Source organism: Anser cygnoides, chromosome 12 (assembly GCF_040182565.1).
Source record: "Anser cygnoides isolate HZ-2024a breed goose chromosome 12, Taihu_goose_T2T_genome, whole genome shotgun sequence".
NCBI lineage: Eukaryota > Metazoa > Chordata > Aves > Anseriformes > Anatidae > Anser > Anser cygnoides.
The window spans coordinates 5,022,313-5,035,350 of record NC_089884.1 but is presented as its reverse complement, the minus strand read 5'-3'; the positions used below and the strand labels follow the sequence as shown (position 1 = coordinate 5,035,350).

At 48.1% G+C, this 13,038-nt stretch overlaps 2 long non-coding RNA genes across 2 annotated transcripts; both read left to right on the top strand.

The window, feature by feature from the left end:
* Nucleotides 1–392: 392 nt before the first annotated feature.
* Nucleotides 393–4,494, top strand: LOC106033310 (uncharacterized). The gene is made up of 4 exons (XR_007167561.2): nt 393–530; nt 1,276–1,615; nt 2,035–2,232; nt 2,798–4,494. It is a non-coding gene; the product is annotated as an uncharacterized lncRNA (long non-coding RNA).
* A 2,062-nt stretch (nt 4,495–6,556) lies between these two features.
* On the top strand, nt 6,557–12,532 carry LOC136791828 (uncharacterized). Its single transcript, XR_010834677.1, has 3 exons — nt 6,557–7,418; nt 10,175–10,220; nt 12,245–12,532. It is a non-coding gene; the product is annotated as an uncharacterized lncRNA (long non-coding RNA).
* The last annotated feature ends 506 nt before the right edge of the window (nt 12,533–13,038 follow it).

The window sequence follows — 13,038 nt, the reverse complement described above, 5'->3', positions numbered from 1 at the left end:
AGGCAATGCCGCACACGGCTCAGCTGCAAAGGTGTCAGGGCAAATGACACCACCGGCGAATAGTGTCACCTACAATGTTCCCAGCAATTTCCTAAATAGGGCAAAATGCCTCGCTGCACCTCTGCCAGGAATCCCGTCACAGCTCAGGATACCTGCAGTCCTGCACGTGCCAGGAGGGCTTTGCTGAACCAAAGATGCTGGCCCGATCTCACTGAGCTTAGGAGCCCGTTTGCTAAAGCCTGAGGATGTTTATTAGCAGTCTGGGGTTGTCACTTCTCAGGCTCTATCTGCAGATCGCTTTGGAAGGGTGATTCAAAAAGTGAAGAGCCTCGTTTCTCTGGATGTCTCCCAAAAGCAGGGTAACCCAGGTCACTGCTGCAGAAGGCGTTACTTGATATTGATGTCTCTAGCACTGTAAAGACAAAAATCGGGAGCAGATTTTTTTTAACAGGATCTAAACTAATTACACCTCTAAAATCGGTTGTTTGGGGAAAAACTCTTCAGCTGTCATCACTGGTACCTGAACGCTGGTGAGTCATCAAATTACATCCTTGGGTCTGGAAATGGATAGCTGGATAACTAGATGCCTAGTTGCCTGCTCAGCCAGTGAAGCAATTCAGCTAAAAAACCTCACGTATGGGTCAGATGATATCTTTACTCCGATTTTACCCCAGTCCTGGCTCGCACCTTTGACCAAGGAAGCCTCAAGGAAGCCGAGAAAGCCTCCTTGTGCTTCCAGACAGCCTCTGCCCTGGGTTAGCTCCTGCAGTGCCTGTGGGCACAAGGCCCTGCAAACCCGGTGGCACAGCAGGAACAGCACTGCAGAAAACATGGAAAGGGGGAAGCCCTAAACGTCTCCTGGTAGCAGGGTGTGAATTTGTGCCCTTTGCTTAGGCTGATCTGTCGTTAAGGAGACCATGTAGATATCTGTCTATTCCTGGAGCAAATCAGCATTACAGGTGACTTCTGATTGCTGGTTGCTAATGAGAGAGCAAACTGCATTCAGGTTAGCCAAACAGAGGGGCAAAAGTTAGTGAATAAGGACTAAATGAGCTGGGTGCTTAATTGTCAGTGAATGCCAGTTCCTCTGGTCCTTTGCTCCCTTGGGCTTCAATCCCAGCCTTGTTCTCCAACCTGCAAGAGAGAAATATCCAGGGCAGCATAATTAGCTCATGCTCTTCCACATCTTATATGCTGTAATGTTGTCTTTCTTTCAAAATAAAGCAAGAAAGAACCCCCCCTCATGTGATTACATGTTCTGTTCTTCCCTTCAAGCTTGTCAACATGAAGCACAGAGATCGCCTAATCCATTTTTGTTATTTAATTACGTGACTGCGGCGCGCTGCTCTGGCTTCTGTCCGTGCCCCGTCACGACTGGCATTGCATTGCTTCCCGGAGCCCAGGGACTCCAAAAACCTGTGGGGAAGCAAAGTGCATCCCCACATCCCTGTCAGGTGCCGCTAGGGATTTGTGATTGCTGGAGATAAGGAAGCGACTTGAACCCCAGAGCTGGCGGTGTGGGGAGCAGAGGGACTCAGCAGAGCCCTTGGAGAGGAAGCAGGTGGAGGCAGAGGCTTTCAGTGTCCATACCAGCCCCTGGGTGTCTGCTGGCCAGGTGAACAAGCTGGGATTTGCATGCTGGTGTCCCCCTTGTGCTCCCAGCCAGGGAGAGCCAGGGCAGTGGGGCTGGGTGCCCTTGTGGGTGCTGGCAGCTCCTCATAGAGCCTCACACGCGTTCCCCACTGGCTGGCAAATGCCTGCCGCTGCTGGGCGATAGCGGCAGCCTGTGCTTAGGGGCAGAAATCAGCCACTTGGATCAAAATAGAAATCCTTCTGCTAAATGCTGTTCAGGGAATTGGCAGAGTGGGAAGGGCAAAGCAGCCAGCTGCATGGCTCAGTGGCATGGATGAGTTAGCTGTGGTGATGTTGTATCACAGGTGAACTTACCATCTCAGCGTTAAGCCATGCTGTCTGCATTCCTGGTCTCTAAATCACTGAGTTATTTAATTATTCTGTTATTCTGCTCCCTCACAGAGCCCGTGCCCTCTGCCATTGATGGTTTCCTCGTGTGTGTGGCCATCAGCAGTGCAACTGTGAGATGCCAGCAAGTAAATGAGAACAGGGAGGACTCGGTCCCCGCTGGGTTAAGCCATGAGGCACAGAGTGCTTTTCCTCCTCTTCTTTCCAAGGAAACAGGCTGCCATCGGGATGGTGAACACACGTAAAAACAAGGTCTGCACGAGGTTGGTGTGAGTGCTGGCGATGGTCATTAGCAGGGGGATAGAGGAGTCACGGGGGCCTAGAAAGAGCCCCTTGGATCAGTGGCTTCACGCAAATACTTTGTCCTTTACAGTTTTCCTCAGCCATTAGGCGAACACAGTGCGGGCACAGAGTGTTGTATTTTTCACCGACTCAGCCCCGCTGCCCGTGTCTAAGTAGCTTTGCCTTTGGACTTAGTGTGGGCCTTGTGGGGCTCCTGCTGTGGTGCTGACTTCTTCCAGCAGCAGGGCCACAACTCTCCCATGGGAGAGCTCTAAAAGGAAGGGATTTCGGCTGGAATTTGGTGCTCATGTTTCTTAGGCTTTGGGCATTCCCTCCTAAATTTGTGGGGTGGTGAATGATGGAGATCCTCTTTTCCTCTGCTTTCATTTCATTTTGTTTGTTTTGTTTGGGCCTTGTCACAGCATTTCTTGGGCCTAGGCCCAGCCCGGCACTTAGCAGCAGTAGCACAGGAATTGATTTCAGCAGAAGTAGACAATTCCCTAAATTATTAATGTTAATAGTGCACTAACCACAGGGCACAGGCAAAAATACACAGAAGGAAGAGCTGAAGGCAATCAAGAGGATGGCAGCTGGGACCATCAGGGTGATGAGAGCTGGGCCTGGCAAAAAGTGAGATGTCCGAGTTGACCGGGACTAAGACAGCACAAGCCAAGAAGGGTGCACGCCTTGGAGATGCTCCTGAATGCTATGGTTTTCCACAGGTACAGGTGCTGTTATGTACTGGGTTTTATAACAAGCTTTTCACATGCAGAAATCCCTACACTGCCAAAGATGAGCTCGATGCATATCCCACAGGCCTGCCGGGGGGGTGGGATGCTTCTGTGGTGTCCCCGGTGCCCACAAGGCTGCCCAGGCCACACAAAGCTGCGCAGCTCGTTGCAGCCTGCCTAGCGTGTCCTAATTGTGTTTCTCAGAAGCCCTCAGTGTTTTCAGCTGATTTGCTTTGACATCAGCAGCCGGCAAGAAGTTCTGTGTCGGGGTGTGTGGGAGTGCTATGTGACACCTTAATCATGCTAAACAGGAACACACATTCAGATTTCCTCGGTGTTTCAAAGAAATGTGATTTCCTTTGTGCTGCAAAGAACGAGTTGACTTGACTGCGACTCGCTGTGGAGATGGGCTGTGTTGCGTGTGAATTAGGGTGCCAGGATCTAATTCTGGGAGAAAAAGGGAGATAAAAGATCCTTGACTTTCTAGCTGCAACCATTGGGGTCAATTTTCTTGCTGGTAGCTGGGGGTCGTTTTGATGATAGCTGTTTAACTGGGTTGGCCAATGTATTGAGAAATCGGATATTGTGCAAAAAAACAACACAAAACCAAACCTGTATGGAGTCAAAGTATAAGCAAATATCATACCAAATCCCAGCTTCTGAAACAGTTGTTAGTCATCTAGTGCAGGCATTAGAAACTTATTAAAAGTCCAAAAGAGGGGTTAACTCGTTAATTTATTTCTCTTCCGCGTATGGGTGATGACCATTCAAAACTCAAGCAGCGGTGGCTCAGTACAGATTTAGCTGAGCATTGCCTGGCCCAGATGAGATGAAATAAAGGCAGAGAAGATTCGCAAGAGCCCTGCCAGCGCAGAGCGGTGTGTGACGTATGGCGGGGCTGTATAGCTCGTGTGATTTGTGACACGCAGCCAGGCTGTTGGAAAAGCTGAATTTGCCGGTGTGCTCATCCTGCTGACAGTCTCATTCGCTCAGCCTTGCTCACGCAGAGGCACATGACTGCTTGGATCGTCAGCATGAAAATGCCTTTCATTTTTTTGTGATCTGTGAGATAAAGTCAAAAACTCTGCATTTGGTAAAGTACTGTGCATAATAATAACGAAAGCTGTTTGACCTGATCAAATAATTTGAATGATTACGCTTGATTCAGACAATGGCTGTGTTCCTGCTAGCTGTGCCCAAAACATCCTTCTGAAATGTGGTATTGTCCAGCAATCACTGCCGTGGGGCAGTACCGTGTTCCACGGGGTTCGTTGGCCATGTGATAGTCGTTGCTGCAGTCCCTGCCCAGCTGTTTTAGTTTTCAGCATGGAATTAACAACTGCCTAGCCCTATTCACGCAGTGTGCAAGAAGTAGGTCAGTGGAGCCAGCAGGAAGGAGTTCAGCCCTCTCTACCAGTCCCTTACCAGAGCGGCTGCTTCAAAATAGCACCAGCCACGTTCCCCTTCCCGGCGCGACGTGACGGTGCCTTTTCCTTTCCTTTTCCAGGAGACTGCTCTGGGACAGGGAATGTCCCCTTCCAAATGGGCTTTCTGTCACCTGCTGCTGCTGCCTTATTTAAGCTCTCCAAGTTGCGTGTCTGGCTGCTGGCCCGCGTGGCAGGAGGTAGACCTGCGATGGCACATTTCTGTGCAGTTGCTAAATGCAAAGTGCTTGCGCTCCATCAGATAAAATGCATCTCCTTGCATCTTCGTGTGGATCAAAGAGCAGTGCTGGTGTCAGGCCAGGGTCCATCGCTGCCCTGCCAGGCAGAGCAAGGCGTACATTTGGCAGAGCTTGGGGACTGATGTCGTTTCAGAGCGGTGGTTAAGCATTCACATGAAATTACCTGTGTAAAAAAAAATACAGTGCAGGGAGTGTTAGCTAAGCTCCGCTTAGATCACTGCAGATGTGTTATTTTGGGAGAGTATTCATACTGTGCACTCCTTATTCAGACAAACCGGCAATTGACGTAATTTTTTCCATAATGTTGCTTTTATTTGAAATCATATCTATACATCTTGTACAAATCAAACTAATAATAAGCATTTCCATGACAGATTCTACTTATGGATTAATTTTGGAATTTAGTTTACAGACATGATTTGACTTCAGTGGGATTTGTGTCCATAAAAGGACTGCCACAACAGGGGACAAATGCGAGAAAGTGGATTTTTGTCTATAATTCACCATATTTGTTTGTGGAACCCTTAACAATGTTCTAATCTTCCATCTGAAAACTGCCTTGTCACCTTTTGATTTACAGCTTTTTCCTTTGCCTTTACTCTGTACTACTTCGCTGGTATTTCTTACAAGGCAGGTATTGTCAAATCTCTTTCTTCAAACATATAATAACCACCTTTTGTAGTGAACAGGCGTATAAGTTACTCAGCTTATATGACAGAACAGAAAATAAAGAGTTGAGAATCTGGCAGAGATGCCAAAGAGTGATGTTATTATAACCTTACTGTGAAAGATTTGCCAACAGAAAGTTACATATCGGTGAGGTAACCAACGGCAATATTTGCAGGAGAAGGCTTTACTACACCAAATATTAAAAAACATCATTGTATGGTGTATTTACAGACAAATCACACCTCTCTTATCAAGATGTTCAACAGCCATCCCTATGCATAACAGACAGGATTTATAGCTTAAATAGACCACAGGCATGGAAGGACATCATAGGGTTTATGCTTGTCAGTACTCCAGCCTTCTTGTTGAGGCCTTCTTGGGAATTTTCCCATGTTGCTTGTTTTTAAGTGGGAAATGTTGTTCCTGCGACATTGAAATCTTGCAGTTTCTCAGTTTTCCTTTCAGCAAACTACACCAGGGTTAGAGTAGCTGTTTCAAGGCGGAGTGGCCCAAAGGAAACCAAATCTTAGTGCTTGTTTTTGACCAGTTTAAAACATCAGCCCGTGTGCTGCCATCAGATGTATGGGCTTTATGTTCGGGCGCTTTGTCCCACCAGTTTCTGCAGCACGCTTGGCTTCCCAAGCCACTTGCAGTCACCTTCTGGGTGGAGCAACGCAACCCACGCTGTCCCCAGCAGACACGGGGGACCTTTGGCAATGTAGCTTGGGCATGGAGGTAAAAGGAGGCCTTGTAGGAAGAGCTGAAGGCTTCATTTTTAGGGGAAAAGAAGATTACAGAGTCAAGAGGCAGCTCAGAGAAGAGCACGTGTAGCTGCCTCTTCGTGTTGGGGTTATCCACTCCATCGAGTGCGGTCAAACAGAGCCCCCTGAAGCCTCGGGATGAAGCGCCCTTCCCAAGGACGATGGCGGCGAGCACAGCGCAGGCCCTGACGCAGCACAGCAGGGCGTTAATCCCCGCAGCTCTGCGCTGGGGGGCCGGAGCGCGCCCCGAGCAGCCCCGTTACCTCGTGCCGTGCGGGAGCGGGTGGCCCTTCCCCAACACCCCCTCCAGCACGCGGTCGGTGAGGAGCGACGTGATCATCAGCGCTTTCTGCTTGGTTTGCTGGCGCTTGTCAGCAGGCGGCTGACCTCGGACGGAGGCTCAGCACCAGCCCGGCTGAAGTGGTGGTGGTGGGGGAGGCCATGAGGGGAGCTAAAAGCTCTGGGGGCTCACCAGGAGCGGCCGGCACCCGGAGCGCTGCTCCACCTCCCGGCGGCTGCCCAGCCCTGCAAGGGAAGAGGCACGGCAGGGGGTTGGCCTCACGGGGGGCTGAGCAACACCGTTTCCTCCGTGAAATCATCGCCGAACGCCGCCGAGTCCGAGGGGCTTAAGGGAGGCTGAGAGGCCGGGGGCGGGTGCAGCCAAATCCTAGCGCTGAGCGCTTTACGCGTGGTGTGGCAGCTGCCTGGGGGATTTGGCTGCCCTGTGTCACTGCCCGGCAGTGCAGGCAGGGTGAGCGGCACTGCCCAAGAGAAAGCCTCCCCAATGCCTCCTGCTAGTGTTTTCTGCTTCCGCGTGTTAACGAACATTTATTTATCCCATACGGGCAGACCGAAAATCCGCGCTCCTGCGAAGAAAGGGAAACTTTCTGCTGAAACCCAGCTAGCTGCGGGGTGCAAACAGGGTGAGAGGGCAAGCGGCGGGCTTCTATCCCGAGGCAGATGCTCAGACACCACCATTTCCCCCTTCGGCTGCCGCTGCCCAGCGGGGAACCCGAGCCCGGCCGGCCCCAGCAGCTCCGGGGCTCGGCGCGATCTCTGCTGCCCCCGCCCGGGCAGCGCCGCGAGCAGGCCCAAAGCCGGGCTTTTAGGGGGGGCTGCGACAGGCACCCCCCAGAGCTGCTCGGCACTCGTGGGGTTTGCGACGATGTTTTGCTCTTCGCTGAGGCTCTCCGCTCAAGGTGCTCAAAATGCCCATCGTTAGACCTCCTAAGAGCCCATTTCCTAGGAAAGCCGCGCTCATCCTGAAGATAAAACGCAGCCTCGAGCTCTGCTTTGAGTTCAAACCTTTAGGTAATAGTAAAACCCTTTTTCTTTTTCTTTCTTTCTTTTTTTTTTTTCTTTCCATTAGGGCCTTCTTCCCACTGTTACTACTAAACGCTGTATTTCATAAAAGTACCAAATTATAGACCTAACCCTCAGGAAAGCCTGAATCCAGCCCGCTTCTCGGCTATGAGAAACTCAGGCTTTCTGAACAAGGTACATTTACACATCTCAATATCCTGCATCCATTTCTAGTTGTAACTGGGCAGCTCTGCGTTCATTACTGAGCCGAATCCCAGCACCAGGTTGTCCTTCTTTTTTCACCTCCCCATTGCTAGATCCCAGGAGAATATTTACAGTGGGATGCACATCAGTGTGTGCGTTCCTGGAGCGATTACAGAAAGCAGAGAGCTTGTTGTAAAAGGGCCAGTAACACATAGCCTGCAGAAGACAAAAATCACTGTATCATGGGATATGGGCCATATTCAAAGGTAAGTTACGTCTGCAAGAGCAGATTTGAGAAGATAAGCTGCTAAACTGTCTCTGGGAGAAAGTCAAGCTGACAGACTAGAACAGCTGAGCTAATAGCTAAGTTGATCTTTAATCCATCTTTGCTGTAAACTATCTTGAAAGATCATTAAGTAGCCTGTGTGGATGAATCAAATGATAAACACTGGCCAAATCACTGAGAAACAGAGCAAGGCAAGATTTTGAAGGCTAAAAAGCACTTTAATGGCATATTTGTACTAGATATAAGGCAGAAGGAAGGCAGCCCTTTTTTCTTGGTGCCAGGGAAGAAAAAAAAAAAAAAAAAGGCTGGTGTTAATCTGGATTAGTTCCTGATCCGGGTCACTGTGCAAATGCCGTGTCAGCACAAGGGAAACACTGCTCATGGTGAGGGAGAAGGGAAGACCGCTTCTTTCTGTGGGTTTTTCCAGCTGCAGCTGAGCTGCTTTGCACAAAAGGACACTTCTGTGTCCCTTGGGGTGCTCAGGGTAACCAGGTTTTCCAGAGCCCCTGAAAATGAGCAACCAGAAAGCTGTGGAGCGATGCAAGCCGGCTCCAGAAGAGGCTTCTCCACCTAAATATGTTGGCTTAATAAATATACAACTGCTGGATCAACCCCTTCAGCAGCTAACAGCCTTGGTATGTGCGCCTGGCTGGCTCTGCTCTGCACCTGGAGAGAGGCAGGTGGAGGGGTGTGACCCTTGGGGAGAGCAGAGATAACTGGTGAAGGTGGGATGAATGTGTCTGACCTCTTCGTGCAATTTCATCCCTGTGACTGGACGAAGGACTGTGCCGTGGAGAGAAAGCGAGCTGGTTTTGTGGGTGCTGTAAGGCTTTGTAGGTGTCAGAGGGCTGGAGCAGACCTTGTGCTGGTGGCTGTTGGGTTGTCTGGAGGTGGCTTTGCTGGTGCAGGTAGATTTAGCCGCTAAATTCTGTTCCCACTTTGAAAGAAACCAGTTGAAAAGATACAGTGGGTGTGCAGTATGAAGAAAGGTGCTTAGAAGCCAAGCCAGAGACTTGCAAGCTTCTGCTGAGGTAGCAACATTTCTACTAGAGCAGGACGTCTGCTAGTACAGGCTGCAGGCAGTGAGTGGCATCGTGGTACCGCAGAAGAAGCAGCACAGCAGAAGTGAGATGACTGGACACAGCAGGGAGGTGGATCAGCTGCTGCAGAGGGGTTGTTTTCAGCACGGGGACGCTGCCTGTATTTCAGTGTCCTGTCCGTGTGCCAGTCACAGGCAGCACGCACTGCTGGGCATGGAAATAAAGCCATGTGCTTGTGGTGGTTCAGTCTGTCTGTCCTGCAGAGAAAAGCAGTCGTGTCTCCCCTCTCTGCTTCTGACCTGAACTTCACTGCTCTTAGAAATGCGCAGCGTCAGTAACAACCTTGGTGATGGAAATGCCTAGGATGTTGGCGCTCATCGAGCCATCCTTGGTTTGTCATTAAAAGGACAGCAAAGGTGGCGCTAAAAGAAAGGGTGCAGATCCTGGCGTGTGTAACAAGCGGCACACGTGATATTGTCACCACCTTGGGGGCAACTTCACGGGTCTGAATAATGCAAAGGCAGGAGTCAGCAAAGGTGACAGTGGCACAGGGGGAGGCACACCTGCACTGCCCACGCAGACAAACAAGGGACTTTGGCCCACAGCATACAGGGGTGTCGTCGGGTAATATCATCTGTGCGTTTCTGTTTTACTGTCTTGGTTGCAAAATAGTTGTGCAGTGCCCTGACATTTTCCAATTATTATTATTATTTTTGTCCACGTTCCTCTCCTCTGCTCAGAAAGCCAAACTCGTACCACTGTAATAAGGCAACCTCCAACCCTGCAGGAAGGGGACTGCGGTGTCCCAGGGGCACGGCTAAAGGAGATGGTCCCAAGAGCCAGAACTGACAGCCACAGGGGCGCTGGAGCAAGCTTGCTGACTCAGGCTTACAGTACACAAACCATAACTTTTCCTCCTGAGGAAAGGCAATGGAAGGGGCATATAGTTGTAATGTGAGATATATAAATAGGAATATTACTTTGGCAGCCTCCTTCTGTGTTATATTCTCAATGGCAGCACCTGCAAATCATCCCCTCTGTTATGTTTTATCATCTGTAAGTATATGAGAAGGCCAGTATTGTTTTAAAATTCAATTTATCACGCTAATTTCAAACCCCAGTGCTGTAATATTGACTTTCTTTTTATTACATAATCCTTTGTCTTCAGAAAACCAGTAAAAATGACATTGAAGTTGACATAAACAAGAGATGTTTTTAAATATATTTCTTTTTAGGCAGACGTGATTCCATCATATGGTGGCTGAGAAACCAGAAATTTAGGTAAGTATAGCAGGCATCTTGGCCTCAGAATTACAAATTATTTTTTCAATGCTGCACTCACTCAGATTTAGTTTCTAAGTACAAGCGGCTGGCTCAGTGGTATCGAAGAGCAGCTGTGGGGCTGAGGAGGGGTGAACCCAGCTGCGGCTGTGATCCCAGGGGGAATTCTGCCCCAAAATGCAAACCTGCACCTCTGCAGCCCCCTTTGCACACATACAGAGGTTTGGGAGAAGGCCACGTTGTAATGCAATGTTTTGAGTCCCTAGAAAAACGCTCACAGTCTTGTTGGGTGCTATTGTTGTCTTGAGGTGCCCATGCAGCATTGCTCCTTGTACGTGGGAAGCCGTCCCTGAACCCTCTGCCATATGGCCCCCCATCACATTCACAGTCCAAAACTAGTTCAAATGAGGAAAGAAAATGAACTGCCGGCTGATTTCCATAGCATTCCCTGGTTTCTGCCGGGCGCTTTGCAAGAGTTTTGTTTAGACACACCGACTTCCGCCCCGAGCTGCAGGGACAAGCAAATGAGCCACTGCCGCTCTCATGTGAATATAAATGGCTCGACAGTGGTCACGCAACGGCAGCACATCAGGCGGTGTTTGAATTTTGACCTGATGCTACAAAACCACAGCACTGCCTTAGTTATGTCCTGATTGTGCTCTTTGTTCTCAAGGGCCCACAGCAAACCGTACCGAAATAAAGAGCGCCTGCGTTTGGGATTTTAGGGTACCTTTTTTGAACAAGTTGTTGCAAATCGGCTTCTAAAATGTGTCTGTAATTTCTTTAAAAAAGATTTCCTGTAAGATTATCTAGGACTGTCACCCTGGCTGGGATTTTTTTCCCACTGCAGTAGCCCAGAACTTCTGTACGAGGAGCATGACCAGTTTTTCCTTGTCTTTTCTCAATTAAGACATGTCCAGAAAGACTGCTGGCCTTCTCCGCTTGGAGGGAAGACTGATTAAAGAACATCTTCATTACGCCCTAGTACAGCCAGCCTATCCCCCAAATATTTGTCTTTGCTTTAAGCAGTAAAAATGTAAAGAAGGTGAGGTTAAAGTAGTGTGAAGAATGAGTGCTACATACACTGAGGAGCAATTGCATTTTGTTTTATCTTCAGCTATGCAACTTTTTCTGTAGAGTCTGATTTTTGATAGAGTGATTAAACACCATTTTTGAACAGGCCTGGGAAGGCAGTGAATTTCTTCTCACCACACACATAAATAAAGCCGTGATGTTTGAAGGTCTAAAAAATTTGAAAAAGTATATGCCAGCAAGAAATATAATTTCCCAGGCAGCTATACACTCAACTTTCCTGCTTGAATATTTCAGCAGAAATTATTAGTGTTTACTTTTCTTTTTGTCATCATGGGGGTTTTCAGAAAACCTGGTAATTCTTTTCTGTTTGCAAAATGATCTTAATGCTTTTTTTTTTTTAGTGTATCATTGACAAATTGCTTACTCTGTTTTTTTTTTTTTTTTTTTAAATCAGCGGTGAATGTCTTAATTTATTTGTAGGTATTCATAGACGTCTTGATTTTTCCTTTTGTGTTCATCACTGTAAGAATCAGTCACTAGCTGGCTGGCTGGATTTTGCATAGTCAAATTTTAAAATACGCATTGCTTTGCTTAATTACAAAGTCAATTTTTCAGCTTCCTCATCAGAGGCTAGACGTAACTAACCCATGCAGCATGCAGATCGAGTTCCAGGTATTTCAGCCAACCGTACTGTTCAGGGGCTATTGCTGTGAGCTTCTGAGTGTTTTTGTTGCATTCATTTTTCATGAACATCTACAGCAGTAAAGTTTATCAGCTGGTTTACTGTTAACAGGCAATGATAATGAAAGGCAAGGTTAAAAGCCGTTTTTTAACTTAAAGACATACGGCTAATTCTCTTTTCTATTACTTGAAGTATTCGTACTGTCGGTTTTGGACTTGTGTTTTTTCAGATACCTTTGCCCTCTCGTTATCTACATGGGCCAACCCTGAATTGCTTCCCTTTTTGCTTCTTGTTTTTGTTTTGGCAGATCAATATGGTTTTGTTCTCTGGTGGTGCTTGCAGAGCAGCTGCACAAACACTTGTGCCAGCGGCAGGGAGCAGTCGGGGTAGAGCTGGCAGGAGGCAGAAGCAGGAGGGACTGCCTCTTTTCATTATAAGTGCTGGATGAAGACGTACGTGAAACTTCAGCTTTAAACCCATTATGCCTCAGCTCTTTACCTGTGGGAACAGAGTTAATAATCTCCGATCACTTTCCTATCCTGTTGCCTGCTATTACCTCTGCTACGTTACAACGGAGCGCTGGCTTTAGCTAAAACCCCTGTGCACTTCTATAATAACTGCAGCTACAGTTGCAAAACCTTCTACTCCAAATTGCATTCTTCAGCGTGAAAAACGAAGTCCATTGATAGCTTAGCTAACTATATGTGAACTCTAATTTTGCATTTTTAGCTAAGAAAATATTTTCTTGCATACTTCTGTTCTCTGAGAACAACGTGAAATAAAAATATCTGTCTTCTAAATACCCAGCCCCAGACTTCCTGACTGACCCACTATGAACCACTGCTGCTCTGCACACATTATTTCCTCTCTTTGAAAGAAAAAGAAAAAAGAAAACACAGAAAAAATTACCCACAATCTGGCAACACCTTGCTTTTCCATTTGCCTCATCTCTATTTTCAGGGGGTAGCAAGCTGCTCTTTACAAGCAGGCAAGTCAAAGAGCATCCACTTCTCCAGCCTGGGTCTTTTCTGACTCCCTTCTCTGGTCTCCTCCCCAGGACCAAAGCACCTGTCTGATGTCAACTGCCCGAAGAGGCTGAAA